The sequence below is a fragment of the Thamnophis elegans genome, chromosome 8, assembly GCF_009769535.1.
Source record: "Thamnophis elegans isolate rThaEle1 chromosome 8, rThaEle1.pri, whole genome shotgun sequence".
NCBI classification, from domain to species: Eukaryota; Metazoa; Chordata; class Lepidosauria; order Squamata; family Colubridae; genus Thamnophis; species Thamnophis elegans.
In genome coordinates this window covers 54,758,428-54,783,532 of record NC_045548.1, presented here as the reverse complement: position 1 = coordinate 54,783,532, position 25,105 = coordinate 54,758,428, and the positions used below count along the sequence as shown (strand labels likewise).

General features: G+C 38.7%; 1 protein-coding gene across 3 annotated transcripts in view; it reads right to left on the bottom strand.

Moving 5' to 3' along the window:
* Positions 1–25,105, bottom strand: part of CPQ (carboxypeptidase Q) — a 177,753-nt gene that overhangs the window by 89,764 nt on the left and 62,884 nt on the right. The window lies entirely within an intron of this gene.

Here is a 25,105-nt window from a genome sequence, read left to right as displayed (position 1 = left end):
AATGGATCAACTGCTGGTTAATGATAGACTGAGAAAGATAACTACCAAGATAGGAATCTTTCAAGGAAACTCACTGTTACCACCACTGTTGGTCATTGCAGTGATTTTCCTGTTAATGATACTGGCCAAGTTATGCCATTGCTATCAAATGTCAAAAATATCCACCAGGCTATCGCATCCATGGATGATCTGAAGCTGTATAGAAAAACACCATCTGAAAAAGAATTGCTCTCAATACTGTCCATATATACATAGCCAACATATTGCAATGGAGTTTGGACTGAACAAATGTGTCACACTTAACATCAAACTCCAAACTCAGTGGACGAAATGCATTGGATTTGGATTAGATTGGATTTGATAATTTTGTCCATATATAAAATCCTTCCCAAGAACAGATGTTGTTGTTGTTTAATAATATTAAAGGTATTGTTGCATACTGTAAGCTGTTTCAAATAAAGCTGCCTTTTGTAATTGACCGATGGTGATTTTATAAATTCCGATGCTGCTGCAGATGATTTGGACTTGCACCCAAGGTGCCCCTTCCTTTTGGTACTACCTTTGCTTTCTTTTGCTGCAGTTGTTCTACTTCTATTTGCAGGTGTTTATATTTTGTAATTTTCTCCAGTTCTTTGTTCTCTATTCTGCTTTCTCCAGGTATTGCAACATCCATTATTCAGACTTCTGTTTATCTTTTTTGTCAACAGTTGTTAAATCTGGGGTGTTGTGTGGCAGATGCTTGTCTGTTTGAATTCTAAAGTCTCAGAGCACTTTCGCTTCTTCATTTTCTATTACTTTGTTTTATGGTCCTTCCAGTTCTTGCTTGCAGGAAAATGGTATTTCCTGCAGATCTTCCAATGCACCATTGTTGCTATTTTTTCATCCTGTTGTTTGTTGTTAATTGCAATAATAATTAAATGCGATTATGTTTATCCTAGTGGTGATAATGGCAGCAACTGTAATGGGAGAAATTACTCACCTTTAGCACGCTTGCTGGGATGATAGCAGTGAAACCTCCCATGTTCTGAATTGGGACCACAGAATGGGATGGAGAAATAGACTTCTCCATCCCATTCTGTTTTTAAATGAGTGTGTGTGTTTAGATGCATGAATTTGGTGAATGGGAGATGAATGTCTATGGATAAATTTATATGGTTTCCAGCCTGGTACTCAAGCCTTTTCTAGATCCCTTTCTAGAGCCTGAGAAGTACTGATAGGACTTCCTTGTCCCATTGAAAAATATTTCTATGATGTTCAGATGCATGGAGTGGAGGTAGAATAGTAAAACAGAAAAGCTCAGTAGTTGGGTATTTCTAAACAGCAAATATGTGGATATGTGACATATCCTGGTCCACATTTTATATTATCAAGTTTCAATAGGTCTGAAGTTCTGAAATCCATAGTTCTATTGGGAGTAGCAAGGGTAAAAGAAAAAAAAAGATCTAATTTTCAGCTACAGTTTCAAGGGTTGCAAGTGGAAGAAAATGTTACCAGCCTTGGCAAGCAAAGTGAACAGGTGTGACTAGGATGAAAATGAGTTTAAAATAGTTAGGTGAGAAGCTATTTTATTTCTTTTCAACAATGCCTAAAACACTTTGAAATGGAATAACCTAAAACCATGAAATGCCCTTTTGTGCAGGAAAAAGAAAAGGTTCTTACATGAAAATTCAATTTAAAAAGTGATGTGGAAAATAGGAAACGCCAGAAAGCAAAAAAAAAAAAAAAATACAGTAACCGAGTCATTCTATACAATAGGAAAAGGCAGATGTCACAGTCCTGTAGAGACTGAAGGCTTTTGGACAAAAGTGTTAGGCTTCGTCTTATAACAGCTAACAAGATAAAAGGCACTATATTTGGAAGTTCGTCTGTCTGAGAACCTGTTATCCAAAGTGTCCATAAACACTATATACTTCTAAGGGCTGTAAATACTCAACTGCAATAAAATATACAGTATATCAACAACCTTCTTGATTATTTAGAAAATATCTAAAGCCCTGGCTCCGTGGTCTTGCTTGGGGATCATAGAGCTGCACACCATAGTTAGTGCCTCCCATCCTTTAGTTAACTTGCAATGTCACATTTTAAATTATTCTTGCCCTAGTTTATATTTTTATATTTAGTTTTAATGTTTTTAACATTTTATACTGCGTTTCCCTGAAAATAAGACAGGGTCTTCTTTTCTTTTGACCCCCAAAATTAAGTGCTTGGCCTTATTTTCAGGGAGGTCGTATTATTTTTGAGGGGCAGGAGGCAGCGAGTGTGGTAACCTCATGGCTGCTGCTGTGTTGCAATATTTTCAGGGAGGACTTATTTTCATGGGAGGGCTTATTTTTGCGCATGCGCTCAAAAGCCCAATTGGGCTTATTATCTGGGAAGGTCTTATTTTCGGGGAAACAGGGTATATTTTTAACATTTCATCAGTATACCTGCCTGGGCCCCTCTGAGAAGGAGATGGGCAATTTCTAAATGTGACTGATAAATAAATAAAATACAGGTGAATAAATGGCTGGATTTATCAGCAACTCTCTTAGCCGGTTCACAAAAATATCTTTAGCTCTCCAAATATCATAAGATTTCAAGCAAGATGCTAAACGATCAATAGACTTGAACAATCCTATGTAAGATGGTTACCCTTTGAGAATTAATTATTTAAAAAGTAATTTAGTTAAGTATATTGATATATTTCTGGGAAACTGGAAATTATCAGCCTACAGGCATGACAGTGCTGACCTGATATATCCATAACTTTGAAGGTTGCTTAGAAACTTGGATTAGTTGCCAAAACAGTTGTAAAATTGATTTCTATTTTCCTGTTCAGAAAAACAAGGTTATTAGTTTATCATTTCAATTCTTATCATAAGGCTAGGTAAAGAATGAAATAAAACACAAAATCCTATTACTAATTTTACTGAGCAACACTTATAACCTGATTAGACTAAATCCGTAATTTAAAATTTTTAGCTGGCCAGTTCTCTATACAAATTCCAGCATCACAACTGGAAGGAGCCGAGGTGGCGCAGTGGTTAGGGTGCAGTACTGCAGGCCACTTTAGCTGACTGTTATCTGCAGTTCAGCGGTTCAAATCTCACCGGCTCAAGGTTGACTCAGCCTTCCATCCTTCCGAGGTGGGTGAAATGAGGACCCAGACTGTGGGGGCGATATGCTGACTCTGTAAACCGCTTAGAGAGGGCTGAAAGCCCTATGAAGCGGTATATAAGTCTAACTGCTATTGCTATTGCTAACTGAGGGCTTGAAACTATTCTGTTTCAGTAAAGAAAATCAATCAAATATGAATGTTTATTATTAATTGTATTACATAGATTGTTATGATGGACAACTTCTTCTCTTATGTGAAATATTGGCCTACATACCTTTCTGTTGCTTTACAAATTGTTGCCTTAGCATTTCTAATTACATTGACAGGCTCTTGGTGAAGGAATAGCATAGGGCAGAAATTATTTCTGTCAGAAAAGACAAAAATAAGGTTCTATATTCAGTAGCGTCTATGTTTATGTGTGCAACAGATGAAGTGGTATTCCCACTTCCCTCTCTCATCACCACATGGAAGATTTAAGATCATTATGATATAATCCAAATGCATTTTCTCAATCAGCGCAATTGAAATTAGATATGTTATTACAACTAAAAGGAGACACAGCCATGAAATACATGTAACGTATAGTTAAATTTTGCCAGAACGAAGAAATGAGAAAACCAACAAAGTGCCAAGGGATCAATCCATGCCCACTGAAGCATGCCACTGTGTGTACAGGAAGTGATTCAATGTATAATACAATTTCTCTTGTGGTGGCTCCAGAGAATTCATAAGAACATGAGCTCACATTGCTACCAAACTGGTAGGTAAGGTAAGTGGATTTCACCCCTGTTCCAAGGTCCCTTCCAACTCTTGTTATTCTATTCTAAATCTTTATTTATGGTTTTCCGATTTAAACACCTTTTGTACATACCTTCCTCAAATGTACATATTTTGTGCAAATCTGAGTTTCCAAATATTTTCACAGTACCAATATTTTTGATAGGATAATGGTTTTGAAATGAGCAGCCTCAGATTTGAATTTTCTGCTTTTTTGTTGTTTACAAGGAATGTTTTGTCTTCCTTTCCCAAAAAAGCTTGGCCATACATATCAGAAATAATTGTTTTGAATTCCTAGCATCTCTGGGGAAATAGTTAATCCTTAGGGACCAGTTATAGAAGCTGTTAAGCATAAGCACATGGACACAAGAACAATATGCCATCCATATGATAAAAATAATTCTTATATTGTTGTTAACATCGATAGAATATGAAAATATTACCTTACATATGTTAAGAAGAAATTGGTATAATATACTGGAACTTCTAAACTGAGTTGGGGGAGTTGCACATGTGGAATGTTTATAGCACTATTAAGTCGTGGGAAAAAGCCCACTAAATAAAGAGCCAAAAGATTTGGAGATAATGCAAACAAATATGGTCTACTGCATGCATAAATCTAAGAGAACATAGGACCTCATGTTAAAGAAATGCTGAAGAGCCCAAACTATATGCTCTTACAAGGAAATGCTATAAGCTACAAAGGTAATGTAAACTATTATGTGACACTTAGGCCAAGAATGCTACATCAGATAAGTTGAGGGGGTGACCTTACTATGGGGATTGCCCTGGTATCCTCAAATTTGGCATGTCCATTGATGGCACTTCCTCTATTCTTCCTTTCTCATACTAACACTAGCTAACATAAACAATTGTACTTTATTACTTTCATTAAATGACCCTTTCAAACTTATAAAAAAGACATCTGTCTGCTTTATGTTAGCAGTCCCTTTTCTCTTCAGGGTTATATCCATCCTTATATTTTCAATTCTTCCTTCGATTTTCCTGTTTATAACAGCCATTTTCTCAGGAAGGTAACCAAGCAAAAATTGCCAAATTTCTTTATAGCCTCCACCGGTGCCAGTCTAAATGTTCAAATTATACCATGCAAACAGAGCTGTGTATTTTGCCAGATGGGGAATCTGCTCATACATTAAGCGCGCATATTGAATATAGGATTAAATGGACTGCACGGGCTTACAAAAATGCCAGTTACCCCCCCCCCCCCGCCCCAGAAATACAGTTATGCATTTCAGAAATGAGACGAGCAAGGAGAAAGAATTTATTGGAAAGACACCATATCATAAACTAGGAGGTTTCTTTTGATATCCCTGTGTGATAAATGATTAAAGACCAAGCAATAGTATAACTGGGGGGGAAAGTCATCCGTTTAGAAAAAATACACACTACACCAGCGAATTGGAGATATAACAAGCAAATGTACAGACTAGGTCAGCCAACTCAGAGAATTTGCCACAACAGATGCCATTGTGTTTGCCTACAAGTGGATATTTATACCATTCCAGGTATAAATTCATTATTTATATTCAGGGATTAGTTCTGGCTGCTGCTACTGCTGGTTCTCTCAGGGACGCACTGCACGCTTCACGCAGGCGCAGTGCTAAAAAAAATGCTTCTACGCATGGGAAGAAGCAAAAAAACAAGATGGCGGCGCCTATGGCGGCTCCAAGAGAACCAGTTCAGGGGCTTGGCAGGCCGAGTTACTACCTACTCAGCCGAACCAGTCTGAACCAGTAGGAACCCACCTCTGTTTACATTCCGTGTAGCCAATTAGCAAGCCTGAGGATATTTTCTAACCAGCAGTGGATAGAGAGAAATAGTATGTCCCTTTATATTCCATTCGTACTCTTCTTTTTTTAGTTCTTGAGAGGTCAGAAGGAAACTAGACATTTTACTCCCAAGACACAAAAAAGCCAACCCCCTCGTCCACCTACAGTATGTTAAAAGGATGTTGAATCATTCTGCTGGCAGACAAAATGAGAGACAGAAAAGACTCAATCGTCATATTAAAATGGCTGTCAAGTTCATGTGAAGAATGCATGCAGTACTGTATGGGTGGCTCTTTTGCTAGACATCCCTCTTAATTTAAGCAGGCCCCAAACACGTCACCATAGAAATATAAGCATTAAGAAAGCAGGAGACAATTGAATAATAATAATAAATCAAAAGGCAGATTGTGATGGACTGTTAAATCAAAAGAAAAGTTAATCAGTGTTGATGAGAACATAGGGTCCTTCCTTCCCCACCCCTATTAACTGGGGTTCTCTGAATTTTGGGAAGAGGGGATGGAATAATTTCAGTGTAAGACAAAGGTGGCTTAATACCCCCAACTTTAAAAAAAAGTTCATCGCTTGCAAGTTCTTATGAATTCTCTGGAGCCACCACAAACCAAAAAAGTAAAGCACTTGGGAGTGTGCTGGAATTATAAAACCACGGTTTCATTATGCTTAAAAAAAAGAAAAACCCTTAGTGACAGAACACGTAATGCTGAAATATATAAATCACCAAGAAGTCAAAACAAATAATTTCCTTTGACAGCTATCCCTGATGGACTGTTGCTCCCACTCTCGATTTTAGGGGTTTTTGGAATTGGAGTCCCATATATTGTGAATAGCTTTCAGGCACCCGAACAAAGTGAAATATCAATACTTAAGTCTGTTTTGAACACCAGGCCTCAAAGCACTGATGTGGAGAGCTTTGGCAATTCTACAAAACCCATGCAGAATGGGTGCAGTCTAAACAGGTCAGGCTCTTTGGTTTTTGTTTCTGAACCACTGAATTTGGAAGTAAATTATATCAACCTTGCTCAAAATATCACCAATAGCTCACATGTGATTAAGAGGCCTCGTTTTCTTTCATCTGAAGTAGCATGGAAAGACATCTCAATATAACTGCTGTTTACCAATGATCTATACTTGGAAAAGCACAGTTGCTACACAGTAGTTGTATTCTTAAGCTACCGAGAAGGTTGTGGGTTTTGTTTTTATTTTTTTACAACAACAGATGAATCCAACAGCAGGATATTGAGACTGTGGATTCAGGGTTCAGTGATTCAGTGCTCAGTGTCCATGATAAATGACACAGAATTTAGTCATCACTGCTATTAGGAATCCTAGCCTGTCTGGCTATGTTCATACAATACACTGAACTGCAGACAAACTGATTGCATATATGTATGGTGTATGAATCCAACTGACTCCTGCAGTCTCAGGACCTTTGTGGCTTTGGGTTACTCTCCAAATTACAATATCCAAGTTCACAAGGAGGAGGGAGGAAATGGTTCCAGGTTGAGAGTCAAAGGGCCTGGATCCTCTCCTTCTGCAGATAACATGTAGCCGTTACGACCAAAAAGCACCTTCATGGCCTCCATTTATTTATTGAATGCTTTTCTAAGGTAAAAGTAAAGGTTCCCCTCGCACATATGTGCTAGTCATTCCAGACTCTAGGGGGGGTGCTCATCTCAATTTCAAAGCCAAAGAGCCAGCGCTGTCCGAAGACTTCTCTGTGGTCATGTGGCTGGCATGATTAACAGCGAAGGAGCACAGAGCACTGTTCCCTTCCCACTAAAGTGGTCTCTATTTTTCTACTTGCATTTTTACATGCTTTTGTACTGCTAGGTTGACAGAAGTTGGGACAAGTAACAGGATCTCACTCCGTTATGTGGTGCTAGGGATTCAAACTGCCAACCTTTCTGATCGACAAGCTCAATGTCTTAGCCACTGAATGCTTTTCTAAAGGGGGTTAACTGTCACCACATCCTGAGAAATATGGGAGCAGTGGGCTCATTTCTGAGTTTTGAGTCTACACTGAGAACATTTTCCCAAAAATGACTATATGCAGGATTTGCTCCTTCATAAAATGCACCTACTTTTTTCTATATCATGCATTATACCAGTAGTGCCAATCTCTCTCTTGATTTGCTTCCTCTCTCCAGTTGAGATCTCTGTCAAGGAAGGTTTCAATGGTCTAACTATTTTGCATCACAATTTCTGCACCACAGCCAACATGAAAGCACCTTTCTTAAGGTGTGATAGACAGAAATGGACATCCTATTTTGAAGTAGTGTCACAGCAAAATGTAGATAATAAATTAGACCTAAGATGGTATAGATTTCTCAACTTCCAACGAGAAAGAGAGACCGAAAGGACATGAATATTTCTGGATATCACTTTGAAAAAAAGATTATAGAGTTCACAAGGTGCAAAAAAGTTTAAGACAGGAATTATTTTTCACATAGAAGGTAGTCATCTGTATGCCCTTACATGTTGACAGGTTTCACCTAAAGCAAAATGTGACACTAATTTGGAAGTTCTTTTGTCCTCAGGAAACAAAAAATCGACAAATGTCAAAACATTATGACAAGCTCAATAAATTCCCTCTCAGGAGAGAACTACACATATCTTTTACTTCTATGTTACTTGACTGAAGGAATATAATGTTCATATTTCTTGATGTCACTAATTACCCCAAAACCAAACACTCCTGATTGTTAGACATTGGTATTGCGGTATGAATGAGTAGTCAAAGCTGTTTTAGAACCCACTTTTTTTATAATTACTAGCTAGCTATCAGCCTACCATGCTGGCTCAAATTGTCTAGCTGTAGATAATACATTTGAAGGGCCCCAATTAGGGAAGTCTAGCTCTACTCTTATATTAAATTCCTTGTTTACTTGAGTATGTAGTATATACATTAAGTCATATAGATTTAGTGTTATTGAAATTCTTGAAACTTTCGCCCCATGTAAAAATGCTCATTTTCTCACTGAATGAGTTACTATCCCTTCTACTAGATTGCATCCAAATCTAATATTACCTTCATTGAATTTTCCACTTTTAACTATTTTCACTTTTATCTTTTCTATCCTCAATTTCTTTTTGATGTCCATTTACTGCAAAAACTGGTTATACTGCGTTCCTGAATAAGTGATTTGTTAGACATGGTGAAATAGTTTTTGCTACTGAAAATCTATAAATTCCCTATAAAATAAAATCATAATATGAAGAAGAAAAGGAAACATAATGAATAAGGCAGGAGAAAGTACCTGGAGATCTGTTTCTTGATCCTTTTGAGAAAAAGGTAGCTTGTTATCAGTTAAAGCAATAAAAACTGAATAGAATAATTCCAGGTAATTAAAATTAATGTAATATTTCTTCTGGTGACTAGGTAGAATTTGTTTCATCTTTGTAGCCATTTATTCAAATCCCACCTCCTGCAGCAATATGTCTGTTCCATCTTCTATATCAGATGTTCACATATTGCAATTTAATCACAATTATCATAAATACATACATCGTACCTATTAAATTAATGTTTCATTTTTTGACCCAAATGAAGGTCCAAGACAGCTTACAAATCAGTATAAAAGTCAATAATGTAAAGAAACCCACCATCATTTTCAAATATGTACGTAGAAGCATTAATCAAAGAAATCAAAACCTCAGCAGGATAAATATTCTCAACACTAAGACTATCATAAATCCAAGAATCCCAAAAATCTGTTTTAATGCTCTGGCTTAGTTTACATAGCAAACTTTGCTTGTTTTGGGCTTAGCTCAATTTGTGAATCCTGTCATAGATGTTTATAAGACTCGGTTTATAGTTTAGTATGTGTATGAATCAGTCAACTCTGATTTAGTCAACAAAAAATGGTTTAAGAATTTTACGGATTAGCCTAATGTATGAGTATATATTAAAATACTGAAAACAAAGTCTACTTTTTTAAAAAAAAGAGAATTTCATTCAGCTGAAGAAGCTTCTTCAATGAGACATAAAATGTCTTCAAAGAAAAAAATAGAAAGTCCAATTGTCTCTTGAAAAAGCACATGGGACAACCATGACATGGGTGATTGAGAATTCCATAGACAGAATTTCATTCCGTTTTCCATAATGGTAGAAGTAGTCACCCAATAATTCTAGTAACAGAGAAATAGAGGAATTGATAGGCAAATCATGTATTTATATAAGACCAAATTGTTTATTATTAGCATTTCCCTATAAGCTGTTGCTTACATATCAAGCAACATTCCCTCAAAAGCCTGATGAGGAAGAACCATGTTGATTAGAAAAAGAAATAAGGCACACAATGATTTATAAAATGATGCATGTTACAAAGAAGGAAGTTTTTCTTCCCTCTTTTGAAATGTAACATCTGGTGATCTTCCAACAAAACTGAATGGTGGGAAAATAAGAAAAGATAAACAGAACTACTTCATCACACATCATACCATGTTTCAGTAGATTTAATAATATATAAAATGTTGGCTGGCTGCATTCATGAAAATGTGTTCCCACCAGTTTGATCTAGAGGTTAAGGCACCAGGCTAGAAACCAGGAGACAGTGAGTTGTAATCCTGCCTTAGGCATGAAAGCTGACTGGGTGACCTTGGGCCAGTCATTTTCTCTCAGTCGAAATAATCTCACAAAATTGTTATTGTGGGGAAAATAAGAGGGAGAAAGGAGTATGTACTGTACAGGGAAAATGTTAATATATAACCATGCCATTAATGCATTTGGTTGAGTTTTGCAATTGCACTACTGAGATATAATTTACAGTCAATAAAACACTGTTTTCTTTCAAGGTTCCCTCTCAAGATTCACTGTGCAGATTCGTAGACTTTTCAGTTTTGCAGTGGTTTCATATAATCTCTTGCGAATCTGTTTCATGCATTATATAATATGTGTGGCAACTGAATATAGAATATCACATGTTTAGTTATACATCTATATCAATGGGGGGATTCAGCTGGTTCAGGCCAGTTTGAGCGAACTGGTTGTTAAATTTCTGGCAGGTTCCACCCCCTTCCTGCCACGCCCTTTCAATCCCGTGTTGGCTCCCAGGTAAGTTCATGGAGACCTAACTAGGCCCAAAATGGGGTGGGGGGGTGCGGTGCCCCCCCGTGGCCCATTTTTGCTCCCAGGGGAGTGCAGGAGGCCGAGTGCTGCCTGTCACACACCCTTGCCACGCCCACCATGACCACGCCCACCCAGCCAGTCATTAGGGCAGAGAACCGGTTGTTAAATTATTTGAATCCCACCACTGATCTCTATGTATTCTATACATGTAGTTATATTTAGTTATACATTTGCTTCAACCACAGTACTTTTAGAATTCTCATAAGCCAGATGAAAAGTCTCAGCTTTTTCCTTTCTTCAGAACTTTCTTCTGCTGAGTTCAGTCTTGGCTTTCTTATGCAGTTCAGTTAAGCAGGTCCTATATATCACTTGCAATCTATCATTTCCCATGTTTCTCTTAACATTCAATTAGATTAAAATTAATAACCAAATTTATATAACCTCCTTGAAGTTGCCCAAGAATACATTTAATTATAAGAAAATGAGACTTGACAGGAATAAATCTAAGATGCTTACATTTGTTTTTCAAATAAACTGCTGCGTAATAGGAACTGGCATGGAACCTGTTCATATGGATTAAGAATTGAAAGCAAATTTCTTTTAAGTTCTTCAAACACACAAAATCTTTTAAAAACTTGAATATTAGTAATTATTTCCAAAGCATCTGAACCTTCATGAAATAGATAGTTTTGAGATTTGGGAGATCAGGTGAGGAAGACACCAATGCATTTATTTACAGAAAAGGGAAGACATCTTCAAATTCAACTTGACTCCTGATATCTTCATGGACACTTTTATATAGGTTTTTGGTCAAACATTTTACAAATGACTTGCTGTTGGTTTCTCCCATGATATTTTACAGACTTCCCATCTAGTTTACTTCTGTACTATTTCTTGGAGGAGTCCCACCAAGGACTAGCCAAAGTCAATCTTTCTTAAATTCAGAATCCAAACAACTCTATCCAGGGATTACCAACTGCAGAGCTGAGTCAATATTTTCTTTAGGGTGCTGTCTTAGACATACCTACCTGACATGATTTGGGATTATTTTTAATACAAATACAAATACAAATTATACTTCCCAGTAAATATGCCTACTTTCTATTGCAATTGACTTACATGTACTTTTAAGAGAATCCTATAATTTATTTGAAAATGCAATTTAATGCGTTTGGTCATATCCTTAGAGATGCTTCTATGAAAATATTTGGGAAAAATGGACAGCACTTGAGTGTCACAGGTGAGATGGGTGGTATACAAATTTGATAAATGAAATAATAATTGAATGAATAAAAACAAACTGAAATTCAGTTCCATTATTATTTAGGAACTAGATTTATAGATAGCTTCTAGCAAAGGATGAGAAGTAGTTTAAATCCTTAAGGGATTGACCCTTAACGGTCATTTGAGATCTTCCAAAGATGATGCTGTTAATGGGTAGAAGGTGACTCCTATACAATGGAACAGGAATAGGAGGATTAAGCATGTAGAATACCATATTTGCATTATTCCCTATAAGTTTCACCAGCCTTTCTTATATTAGAGTCAGATATACTAATAAATTCAAATAATCTAGTGATAGTGCCAAGTTAATACAGTTTAATCCCCATTTTCTTTATCATAACTCCTATATTGGTGTCCCAGTAATTCAGCTTTGTGTTTTTTCCTGCCATTTCTGTTAGATCAGGGATGTCAAACTCAAGGCCCAGGGGGCTATCCTGAAAAATGTAAGGGGCCAGCCCGAGTGGCTTCGGCCCAGTCTACCCAATACGAAGAAGAAACATGCCAGCAGTTTGGGAAGTGGTGTCAAGCTGGCCATGCCCACCCAGCTGGCCATGCTCAGTGAGTGGCGTCAAGCTGGTCACGTCGGTCCAGTTAGAACCCTGATGCTGCCCTCAATGAATTGAATTTGACACCCCTGTGTTAGATGGTGGATGATTAAGGCTAAAATTCCAGGAAACTTAATAATCCTATTATGAGAGGTAAATAGCTAGCAATGATCAAACCAATATCATATTGCAAGCACCTACTGAATATGGTCTTTCTTTGTTTCTCTCTCTCTCTCTCTCTCTCTCTCTCTCTCTCTCTCTCTCTCTCTCTCTCTCTCTCTCTCTTCCTCCCTCCCTCCCTCCCTCCTCTCTCTCTCTCTCTCTCTCTCTCTCTCTTTTTCTGGCTAAGATGACTCTCCTCCAATAATGTCTGACAACAATAGTAAATATCTTCCGTTGCATGTCGCTGCCAAACTTTCTGGAACTTGGACAGCCATTCAGTTGTATTTAGAGGAATGTTCTTTTCCTGTGATCTTGCTTTAATTTATGTTTAAAATGTTTTTAACATTGTTTAAATTGTTGGTTGTACGCCGCCCGGAGTCACATTCAATAAAATGGGTGGCTATATACAGCTACATGTGTTTAAAAATAAAAAATAAACAGATAGAATTCCTAGATGCAGCTTCAGATCCATATGGAAGGCAAGCTAAACTTCTGCTGATCAGACAAAGGCTCTGCTTGGTGCTTCACACAACACCACAGCAAGAGGGAAGTGTGACCTGCCAAAATAGAAAGTACTCAGCTATCCATCAACTGCTCAGAAAAGGAATCAATTTGCTTCCCATGCAGGTTTGGTCATGCTGACATAGGAAACCCAACAGTCATAATACAGCTCTACAAGCCCGAGTACATAGTTCTAGCAGCAAACATCCGGAGTGTTAGAGGAACATATTACAAAACAATGTATATTTATGAAAGAACCGTGCAAAATGCTATATTATGGTAATATTTCACGAAAATTGATGGAGGTTCCCCCCTGAATTGCAATGATGTATTTCTGGTTTCTATTTTAACCCTCAGAAGCCTAGGGTCTTTCAAAAATATACAAATCTACAATTTTTAGAAATATCATTAGCATTTAATGCATAATCAGTTCTACCTAATGGATCTGCATTCTGCAATTAACTTCTTCAGCCTAACCCTTATATTAATTTTCAGTATGATCAAAAAGTAACATCTTCCTTCCTTCCTTCCTTCCTTCCTTCCTTCCTTCCTTCCTTCCTTCCTTATTTCTTTCCTTTTCCCCCTCCCCTCTCCTTTCCTTTCCTTCTTCTCATGTTTTCTTTCTTTTTCTCATTGACACAGAACCAGACAAACAATAGTTACTATTTCATTATTATTTTTTTGGGTAGCCCACAAAAGTCATAAATAATATTTTGGTTTCCCCCCCTCATTATTAGGGCAAAACGATTGCTCATTTTTGTTTTTGTTTTAAATCTGAGTTTTAAAAATTTCTCTTTCATAAGAGTTGTGAAAAAGACTAAAGGAATGCATTTCTTATATAACTACACCCAACAGCCTTTAAGACTGCAGCAGGTGAAGTGTAAAAGAAAAGATAATGCCATCCATTGCTGTTAATACGATGTGACAACTGTCAAGCTGCATTGCCTACAATGAAGTCTCTACGAAGTGATATAAATCAACATCATTTGCCACTAACTATGGAAACTTTGTCTGCCATTCTCTTTTCAGTAAAACAACATTCATGCTTCCATATATTTGGGAGGGAAATCCACTGCTGTGATTTTACCGACAGCAGCTGCATTTATTTATTTATAGTTTAAACTCAGGATTTCTTAAATGTTTCATGAAAACTTTTTGGGGGGGCAGGGGGGGATTCCGAGTGTCTCCTGCATGATCCCCAAGCATATAGCTTTAACCTATTGTGCAATGCACAGATGATTCCACGTCCAATTTTCATTCCTCGTTGGATCTGCTACAAGACACTCAGCATTCCCAACAACTGCCCTACCATTGTGCATGAGATTATTACAGCTGTTGCAAACTCTTTTTCTTTACTGAGACCTGTGTAGCATTGGCTAAAACATTTTGCTGTCTGCCCTGGACAGGCAAATGATTTGGCCAAAGTTTGCCCTACCACTTCTGGTTGCTGTCCTTTCTTTTCATTACCTGCTCCCAAAGTGGCTAAACCAGGGATGTCAAACTCAGCGATGCTGAGATCTGGCCTGTGCTGCTGCCTAGGAAACAGCAAAAGACTGGCCCATGGTGCCTCTGCCAACAAAAAGAGAGCTGGGGGGGGGGTGCGTGTTGAACCCCCCCCCAGTTCTGTTTTGGCCACAACAACCTCCTGCAGCCCTCTGCCAGTGAAAACGGAGCTCAGGGCATGGATGTGTGCATGTGGCCTTTCGCTGGCAGAGGACTGCAGGAGGCCGTCGCAACATGAGTGACTTTGAGCTGGCCATACCCATCCTGGCCACATCCACCCTGTCCCTGAGGTCAAACTCACCTGGGCTAGACTATAGTACCAGAGCTGGGGGCGAGGGGGGGGGAACTGGATCACCCTAGACCACTGTAAAAAAAATGCATTAACTGTGGCTATCTCATGGTCATCCAGACTTCTGCATTTGGGTTGTGGTAGCTTGAATAAGAGTTTACCCTTGGTTCAAAACTAATAGGAAGCAAGCAAGAAAAATAAACCATGCCTTGATTTGTGATTAACTAAGCAAGGGGGAAGCGTGTTTTGTTAATCACAAACCAGGGGTGGGTTTCTCGCCCCGTTCCAACCGGTTCGGTTGGAATGGGGCCGGCGGCATCCTCGTGCATGCGTGCGGTGCACGCATGCGTACTAGCGTCTGTGCGATGCTCCAGCTGCTCCTGGAGGATCGCGCAGGCGCTGTATGCGTCCTGTGCATGCGTGGAAGCGCAAAACTTGTCAAAACCGGGTAAGGAGCGTGGGCGGGCGGGTCGGCCCTTCGCCGTTCCCGGAAGTTACTTACTTCCGGGTTCGCCGACCAACCGGTTCGCAGGGACCGCCGCGAACCGGTTGAAACCCACCCCTGTCACAAACCCTCCATTCTCAATCCTTGAAATTGAATGGAGTTTAAATATACCAATAGCGAAGCTTCCTTTGATAGGTTTATGTAGTTTTCCCGACAGATTGTGAAAATAGTTTGTCCCTGCTTCCTTTGGCAATATTTTGGGACATTCCTGGTGTTCCTTGGAGTTCTCCCATCCATGTGCTAATCTGCTTAGCTTCTGAGCTCAGACAAGGAAACCAAGCGCAACCAACCAATGAAGGAACCACTGGCTTAGCAAAGGAAAGGAGGAAAAATTAAGATGAAATTTGCACCTCTGATTTATATACACTGTGCTGTGCCATAAAGGTTTTCTGAGGATAATAGGATTTGATGGGCAATGCAGTGCCATAGCAACTCCTCTTGGTTTCCCCTGCCATTTATGAGAAAAATACATCAAAGAATGCAGTTTTTCTTAAATTCACCATATTCCTTACTAAGTATTAGTTAGCAAGGAGTATTTATTGCTGGAAAGTGCAACGAAATCACCATTGTTCCTCCTTTTTCCTATCTACCACCACTTTAGACTAATAAAGAATTGCAACAATTTTTTTTTTCTGTACGGTTTCAAAGTTTTAATGTTCCCCAAACCAAAAGTGCACATTTCTCTATTTCTCAAAAGAAACTCATCTTGTTCCTACAAGAATATCTTTCTATAGTAAACTAAAGTAGATTCTAATCTCCATTATCAACCATTTAGCACTGTGTTTCTCAAATATGGTAACTTTATGATATGAGGCCTATTACTTTAAAGTATGTGCATTTTGTTCACATATGCATCAAACATAACTAGACAAAAGTTTCTTGCTGTGTCTGATGTGTACGTAGGAGTGAATTTATCTTCCATGATGTGTGAAACATCCTTTAGTGTTATTCAATACAACGAATCTCTTATTCCACATTAAATATATTGTATATTAACAGAAACAAATGGACTACAGTTTTTGTATCCTTCCCCATTATTTCAACGTAGAAAACAGATGTTTGAGTTTAAGTGACCCAATAAAAGGTACAACATTCTGTCTGCAAATGCCTTATAAAGTTTTATCAGAAGTTAAAACCTACATTTCTGTGCAGATTTATTAATGCCGATATGAGGTGGAAGGCAAAGAGCACATCAAAGGGAAACTGTAAGAAGAGAATGTATTTCAAGTATAATGCCAGTTACAATGAATATTTCCCTGGAGCAAATCTGGCAAAGAAATGTGCTCCAAGAATATGAAGCCAGACATAAGGGGAAATGGAAATTCATAACAAAAAATAAAAACCCTCCAACTGAAGATCTGTGATGCAATCTTTTAGCAAGATCTTTTGTTCACCTCCTTCTGGGAGTGCTAGAGAAGCAAAGCAAAATGCAACAATATGTTTCCAGTGTTGCTTCCTATTTTCATTTACGGAAAGCTGCCTCCCAATTCCTAGTCTCAGTTCTTGAAAGGATCAAAGAGGGGAAGAGAATACTTCATGCTTCATATATCACACATCAGAATTGCCAAGGATTTAGAATGATGAAACTCAAGATTTCATGGATTATTTTGTTGCCAAGAATTAAGACAATATGAGCATAGGAAACTGTTTACTGCGCTAAAGCTCGGGCTTAATGAGGGTATTTCCAAATAGGGTGTGTGTGTGGAGATCTGTTAGGAAAACTCAGTACATACCTTCCGCAGATAAAGTGCCATCACAGCTTGCAAAAGCTAGAAAGTGTGAACCATTCTGATGCTTCAGTCAAACAATGAATGGTCTTACCTTATACTGAATGCCATTGTCTAAACCATGGGTGTCAAACTCGATTTCATTGAGGGCCATATCAGGGTTGTGTTTGACTTCAGGGGGCCAGTGTGAGCATGGCCAGCTCAACGTCACTGGTGTCAGGGGTGCCTCTAGTGGCCCGAACGCTCTGCCAATGAAAATGGGCTCCCGAGCGAAGACCTCCTGCAACCTCTACCAGCAAAAACAAAGTTTGGGAGGGCAGGTCAACCCTTTGCTGTTTCCAGGGTTGTCCTGCAGGCAGATCTAAGCACCCTGTAGGCTGGATCCGGCCCACAGGCCTTGAGTTTGACATCCCTGGTCTAAACAGTTTCCTTTTTGTGTTCTTGAAGATCTGGCCTGGTCTTTATCTGGAGAAGACTCCCAAGAGCCATGGTGGCATATTAGTTAGAGTACAGTACTGCAGACTATTTCTGGTGACTGCTGATTGCTAGCAGTTTGGCATTTCAAATCCCATTGGCTTATGCTTCCATCTTTCCGAGGTTGGTAAAATGAGGACTCAGATTGTTGGGGGCAATTCTGTAAACTGCTTAGAGATGGCTGTAAAAGCACTGTGAAGCAGCATATAAGTCTAAGTGCTATTGCTAAATTAAATAAAGCATGCCAGCCTTTTAAAAGGGGATGGAGACATGGAAATACTATGGTGACTAGAATAAAACCAAGCTCCCTCACCCCTACATAACATGCTTATCGTCTTTTTTTATCCTTAAGTCATCCCCTGCAGCCCTTGGCATCCCAATTTTTCTATGTGACCACAAACTATTCCTGCATTTGAGTTTCAAGCAAGAACTATGAGACATACCAATATATATTCCCTAGGCCCTTTTATATCACAAGCCATGGTTCTGACACATTCTTCCTTTGGATTTATCTGTTGGCTGCCACATTACTAGAAAATGGCAATTCGAAAAGGTTCTAGTTTGTATCTTGATGGATGTATTTCATGTCTTCTGGCAATGTTATTCTAGTTTTCAATACCAGGATAAGGAATATTACTTCTAGAGTTATGCCAACATTTTTCGGAATCTTCTGAAACGTTCTGTTCTTTTTCTTGCCCTAGAAATAGAAAACCATTTTGCTGAATTATCTTCAAACAGTTTCCATCATTTAGTTGTGGCAGTCATCATTTCACAACTCTTCTCTTTGCCACTTGCTGAATTCCTTGGGACAGACAGTGTTAAATTACAGCTAATGTGTCATGTAGAACTTTACAGAATTTATTCTTCTGGGCATGTATGATAAAATAAGATAGGAACTTGGGTTGGAGGCTATGCTATGTGGGTAAAAGCAGCAAAGGATTTATATTTCTCCACTATTATTGCATCGGCTACCCACCAGTTTTTGAGTGGGGAATCATCAATTTTTTCCTCCTTCTGCCACTTTGGACTACAGTTGCTGGTATGAAACTGGGAGGAAGGTCTCTGGACCAAAGACTGAGTTCTCCTCATGTTCATGTGTGGTAGCTCTCTGTTTCACCATCTGAGAATCTCTCCAGCAGAAACTCCTAGGTTAATTTACGACCCTAATCACTAGTTGTTCTGACCTGGGCTTCCCAAGAGCCTGAAGCAAACTCCTTTTCCTGACAAAAAAACCCTTTTATTAAGTTGCTGTGAATTCTGCTCATTTATTTCCAGAAAAGTCTTTCAAGGGAGGATCTACAGTCACAGACCTTATCTGGCTTAGAGAGCTGCCAGGCAGATATCTGCAAAAAACTTGGCAAGGAGTCTGGAGAGTCACAAACCAATTAAGCAAACTAATTGTCTCCTGCAAACTCCCCTCCCCTTTCGCTCCTCTTTTATTTCCTCTGGGAGGGGCCATTCATCAGCCACCTGTGGCCTTCCTCTCAAGTCAAACCCTGTTCTTTAGCTGTTCCATTCGTCAGGCAACTTTGCGCATGAGCACATTGGGAACAGGCTCCAACTGTTCATCTGCCTCACTGATGTTTGACTCTGAAGGCAGTTGATAACTGGCATACAGCTCTTTCCCCCTCTCTGCCTCTGACACAGAGCCCTCATCCGAGCCTTCCCCACATTCCTGGACTGGCCCATGTTCCTCCCCAACCTCCCCACTGTCCGAATCCGCTCCCAGCTCTGCTAGCCACTGGCAGGCCACAACACTGGTGTGCTATCAATTATTATTTTAAATGAAATAATTCAACCACATCCCTATTTCACAACAGCTTCAGGTGTCTTAAGTATGCAATAGAGGTAGTCCTCGACTTACAACAGGTCACTTAGTGACCATTCAAAGTTAAAACGGCACTGAAAAAAGTGACTTATGACCATAGCAGCATCCCCATAGTCATGGGATTTACATTCGGATGCTTGGTAACTGGTTCATATTTATGACGGTTGCACTATCCCTGGGTCATGTGATCCCCTTTTGTGACTTTCTAACAAGCAAAGAAAGTGGGAAGCCAGGTTCACTTAACAACCGTGTTACTAATTCAACAACTGCAGTGATTCACTTAAAAACTGTGGCAAGAAAAGTCATAGAATGGGGCAAAACTCATTTAACACCTTTCTCACTTAGCAACATACATTTTGGGCTCAATTGTGGTCATAAATTGAGGACTACCTATACACTTCTATTGTTTGTATCTCCAGAACCAATATGGGGTTTTATATCTTCACTACTGCTGCCAAACCCTTTTGACATGATGTAGGACAGAATGGCGAAACAAATTGTATAATTTTCAAAATAAACAAAATGGTAAAATTATATTCATAATCAGCTTGCTGTTTCTTTATGGGCTGCATCGGTATTGCTTAAACAGCCCTGTAACACAATATATGGAAATTGGGGAAAAGAAAAAGATGAATTGGACAGGGAAAATAATTTAAATTAATTTGCGTGCATTTTGTTAATTATTAAGCCAGAGGCAAAACATTAGCTTGCTCGGATTCTTTTTTTTTTCCTTTACCATTGGCTTCCCTACAGGATAAACTCCTAAAAAGAAGAGGCATTAAATTCTAATGATACAGTTTGAGTACCACTTTTGATAGGGGTCTGATGTCACCATTTTAAATCCGAGCTACATTCAATAAAGCTGTCAAAATATAGCCAAGGAAATAGGCTTGAGAACACAAGCCTAGGGGAGAGGAATTGCTGAAGAGGGATACCAGAATAGGAAATGACCACATAGGGTAATTGAAACCATGAACAAGAATCAATTTATTAAGAATCAATTGTGCTTTGCACTTTCAGGGCCCAGAAAACCAAATTTCTTTAAACAGAGAAAGTCAACAATCACCATTCAGATGCTGCTGAACTACAATTATTAGGGCCACCAACCACTGTCCATGCAGATGGACCAGATGAGAGCTGATAGTGTCTCTTCCTTCCTTGTGAAGTGAAGATCAGTGTGTGAGGATTTTGTGGGGTCAAAGACAATTAGAATGCATAAACCATTAAAATTAAAGTCTTCCCGCATGATAAAAGAGCAACAGTAGAGCCTGTAGCATTTACCTAATATCCACATTTCATCCATAAAACAGTTGTAGTTCATTAAAATGGTTCCACTGTTGTCAACCTCACATTTTCAGAAACTTCTTTTAGGTGTTTCATCTGTGGCTTTGTGGCTTCCTGCTAAGCAGGTGTGTTACCATCTTAATTCTAAATTAGCTACAGAGTATGACTCATGGCATTATTCAGATAATAATGCTTGGTTTTCACTAAGGTTTTATTTAAATTCATTCCCTGCAATGAACCCAAAATGGGTAAAACCTGGGAATGAGGCCATGTGTACTGCCAGAGAATAATTTAGTATCTTGTTAAGGCAAGAGTAACAGGTTGTTGCTGCTTGGTTACAAGAACTTAGCTATCAAGCGCAGGAAATCAGGAGCCAAGGTGGTTCAAAAAAATACAGGTTTATTGCATGCTACCATTCTCTACAAAACTCTGAACTACTAACGGTCAAAGCAAGTTGGCAGTAAATAAGAGCCAATGGAATTCAAGGTAGACTGGAGTTAGATCTCTTGTGGGCGCGAAGGGACTCAAGACTGATGACATGCTTGACACCTCTCTTGGGCTCTCTTACATCAGTTATTTTTACATGGATACAAGATGTCCCAAGAAAATGTATTACTTTCCTGCAGTGCAAATCCCATTATGGGAAAAGGACCCGTTTTTGTTAAGTCTTCTCCATCTGAGCTTCATTGGCTGTACAGATAAAGCATTAGAGGGCATTGGAGGACTGGGGGTTTGCATTCTTGGGTTGCTGGTTACATTTCCTTCCCATTCAGTGATTTTTCAGTCTAAGCAAGTGTTGTTTGTCTAACTAAGCATTTCTGATCTTTTGCAATGGTTAATTAAATCTATCACAGTACACTGAAAGTGCTCAATTATTCTCATCATAATATAATGCATCACAATTAAGAATATTTTATCGCATGACTCCATTGTGATCTGGGCTCCTGAATAGACTGTGAAAAATTACCTCCAAAATATTAACAGTAATTATTTAAGTGCTTAACTAAATATGCATTACGCTAGGAATTGGAATTCTTTTAAAAAAAAATAAAGCTCACATTCACTATGGTAGGGTGGCAAAACTTTCTTCAAGCTGAAGGTCACACTTGGCATCTGAATAGTATGCCAGGAACTGCATCTAAGGAGGAAGCAGGACCGAGCAAAGAAATAGATAGCAACAAGGGAGCCATTAATTGACCTGTTCTCTATGATATATACTTATTTTTCCCTTCTGTTTCCATAAATATTACAATTTGGTGGAAACTTTTGGATAGGAGCTTTGGTTCTACCTAAAAGGCTTTGACAACCCATATCCAGCTCTGGCATCTGAGGTATGCATCATGATTTTTTGGGAAGACTTGTAGCGGTTCAGTGAGGCTCAGCCAAGGGCAAAAGTAGTCAAATATGTTTTTTTTTTCTGAATTACTTTTCTCTTTTACTTCTTCTTCTCTTCCTCCCTAACCCCAGCAGTCAACCAGAGCAGAAGTCACAGGTTCTTTAAATACACATTTATTGTGTTGTAAAAGCAAGTCATACATAAACCTATATTTCTGCACTTCCGCATTTCTCAATCCAATGCCTTCAGACATGTTAGACCAACTCCTACCCTGTTTCCCTGAAAATTAGACCTCCCCGAATAACAAGCCCAATAAGGCTTTTGAGCGCGTGTGCTAAAATAAGCCCTCCCCTGAAAATAAGCCCTCCCTGAAAATATTGCAACACAGCAGCAGCCATAAGGTAACCACACTTGCCACCTCCTGCACCTCAAAATAATAAGACCTATCAAGAAATAAGGCCAAGCGCTTATTTCGGGCATCAAAAGAAAATAAGACCCTATCTTATTTTTGGGGAAACACAGTATATTTCTAATATCTAGAATAGGATTCCTCAAAATAGTGAATATTAAACCCCAAGGGTTGGGACTATCCATTGTTGTTGTTACTTGTATTACTATTGATGGAGTATTTATGAAAATATTTTAATATAATCAATAATTTGAGGTTAATTAAAATATGAAACTTCATGAAGGGGTCAATGGTCTGAAAAGTTTGGCAACCCCTGGTATAACCATAATCTAGAGATTATGATAGTTGATACCCAACGCATCTGAAAGACATGAAGTTAGAAAAAAAATGCTATATATAATAAACCTGGATATTCTATCTTATTGAAATTAATGAGATTCACTTCAGAATAGATGGCTACAAAATTGGCTACTTTGTCCTTTTAGCCAAATGCAATCAACATGACATTTCTGGTATATATTTTTACTCCAAAAATGCACATTTCAGATTAACATGAAAAATATTTTTCTCTCTTCATTACATGTGGTCTTCGAATTCAGTAACTATTCAAAGTTACAACAGTACTGATTTATGATCATTTTTCACACTTACAACCATTGCAATATCTCCACGGACACATGATCAAAATTTGGACACTTGGCAACTGGCATTTTATTTATAACAGCTGCAATGTCCTGGGGTCATTTGATCACCTTTGGACAAGCAAAATCAATAGAGAAGCAGATTCTCTCTCCCTTTTTTTTTGTAGAAAAGATAATTCTTTAATGGAGCATATGCTTTGCATGGAGGAAGACTAAGATCGATTTTCATATCCAAAGGGAAATGGAAATGTTCTCCTTGAAACCCTAAAAAGGTTTCAATGCCAGCTAAGGCAGACCATTATAGAGTGACAATATAAAGCATTTCCTTACGTGGCTATTCTGTAGAATATCTAAATCTCCTGTGTAAATATGTTTTATTTTCATTTCATTTCGTACAGTCACATATATACTGTGCATAACCGGGGCATATAACATTGAACAATAAACACAGCCCTCCCTCTTGTCAACAATACCCCCCAAAATACAAACCCAATATACCACTTCGACCCACCATACACCCTTTCTTTCGCCCCCCTCCAACTTTCGTTCTTCCTTCCAACATTCCCCTCTACCCTACTTCCCCTCCTCCTCTATCACTCCTCTCTCCCAATACACTCCCTCCCTTCCTTCTCCTCCTCCCTCCCATCCTCTCTCCCACCCTCTCTACCCCTCTTTCTTCTTTCCCTCTACTCCTCCCTTCGGTGTATTTCTACTATCTATCAATATATTCAGCTTGTCCCCCCCCCCCAGGACAAAGCAAAGTTGTTTGAAGCTAAGATTAATACGGGCGGGTCCCACCCCTGTGAGATTTATGCTTTTATTACTATCGTAAATACCAGCACCATTTGTCTTAGAGGCTTCTTTGTTTAAACGGACTTCAAAATGGCGATTTCTCTCCGTTGGTGACTGATAGGGGATGTACGTAGCTGGTTCTAACTTCCTGCAGACCGCTCCTTAACAAAATAATTTTTTTTGTTTTTTTGGAAACAGAGGGGAGCGAAAGCGCTGTTTATTTGTTTATTTATAATGGCACCCAGGTCAAAATCGAAGCGTCTCTCTACAAATGTGCCTAAAGAATCTGTGAATGAACTTAAAGAATTTACACTGGCATCGCAGCCCTTGTCTCCTACGCCCTCTACTGGAGAATTCTTAACACAGGAATTTTTTTTTCAAATGTTTAATGATTTTAAACAAGAAATTAAGGAATTTGTATTGGAGCTATATGGTGATTTAAAGTCTAAAATTGACCAAACGAAGGCAAATACGTTTGCAGCCGTGTCTGCCCTGTCAGATTATACCGCTGAAATAGAGAATAAATTAGAAAGTTTGGAAGAGGCTAATTCTAATTTGACTACTAATATTCAAATATTACAACAAAAAATTAGAGACACTCAAGAACAGCTCGTTACGATAAACTTTAATAAGAAGGCATTCGCAATAAGAGTCAGAGGATTCCGCGAAAAGGAGCGAGAGAATCTGAAACAGACCTTTGTTGAAGCCCTCAGCCATGCGGTGGGAAGCCCGGGACTTAACTTTGATTGGCAGATTCGGAAAATTTATCGCCAGAATTCGTTGGTAGCGGAACAGCGACAGCTCCCGAGGGACATAATTATATATTTCTCCACAAAAGAATCCAGAAACGCGATCATGCAAAAATTTTACAATAATAGTTTGAGAGTTGATGGCCAGAACTTGATTGTCTTCAAAGAAATACCTTTCCAGATGTTAAAGGCAAGAAGGGACTATACCTTTTTAACTAAAGAGCTTAGAAATCATCAGATTCAATATAAATGGGAGGCCCCAGCCGGCATTACGGTCACATTTGAGAATCAAAGACTTCGTCTCAACTCTGTTTCGGAGGCTCGAG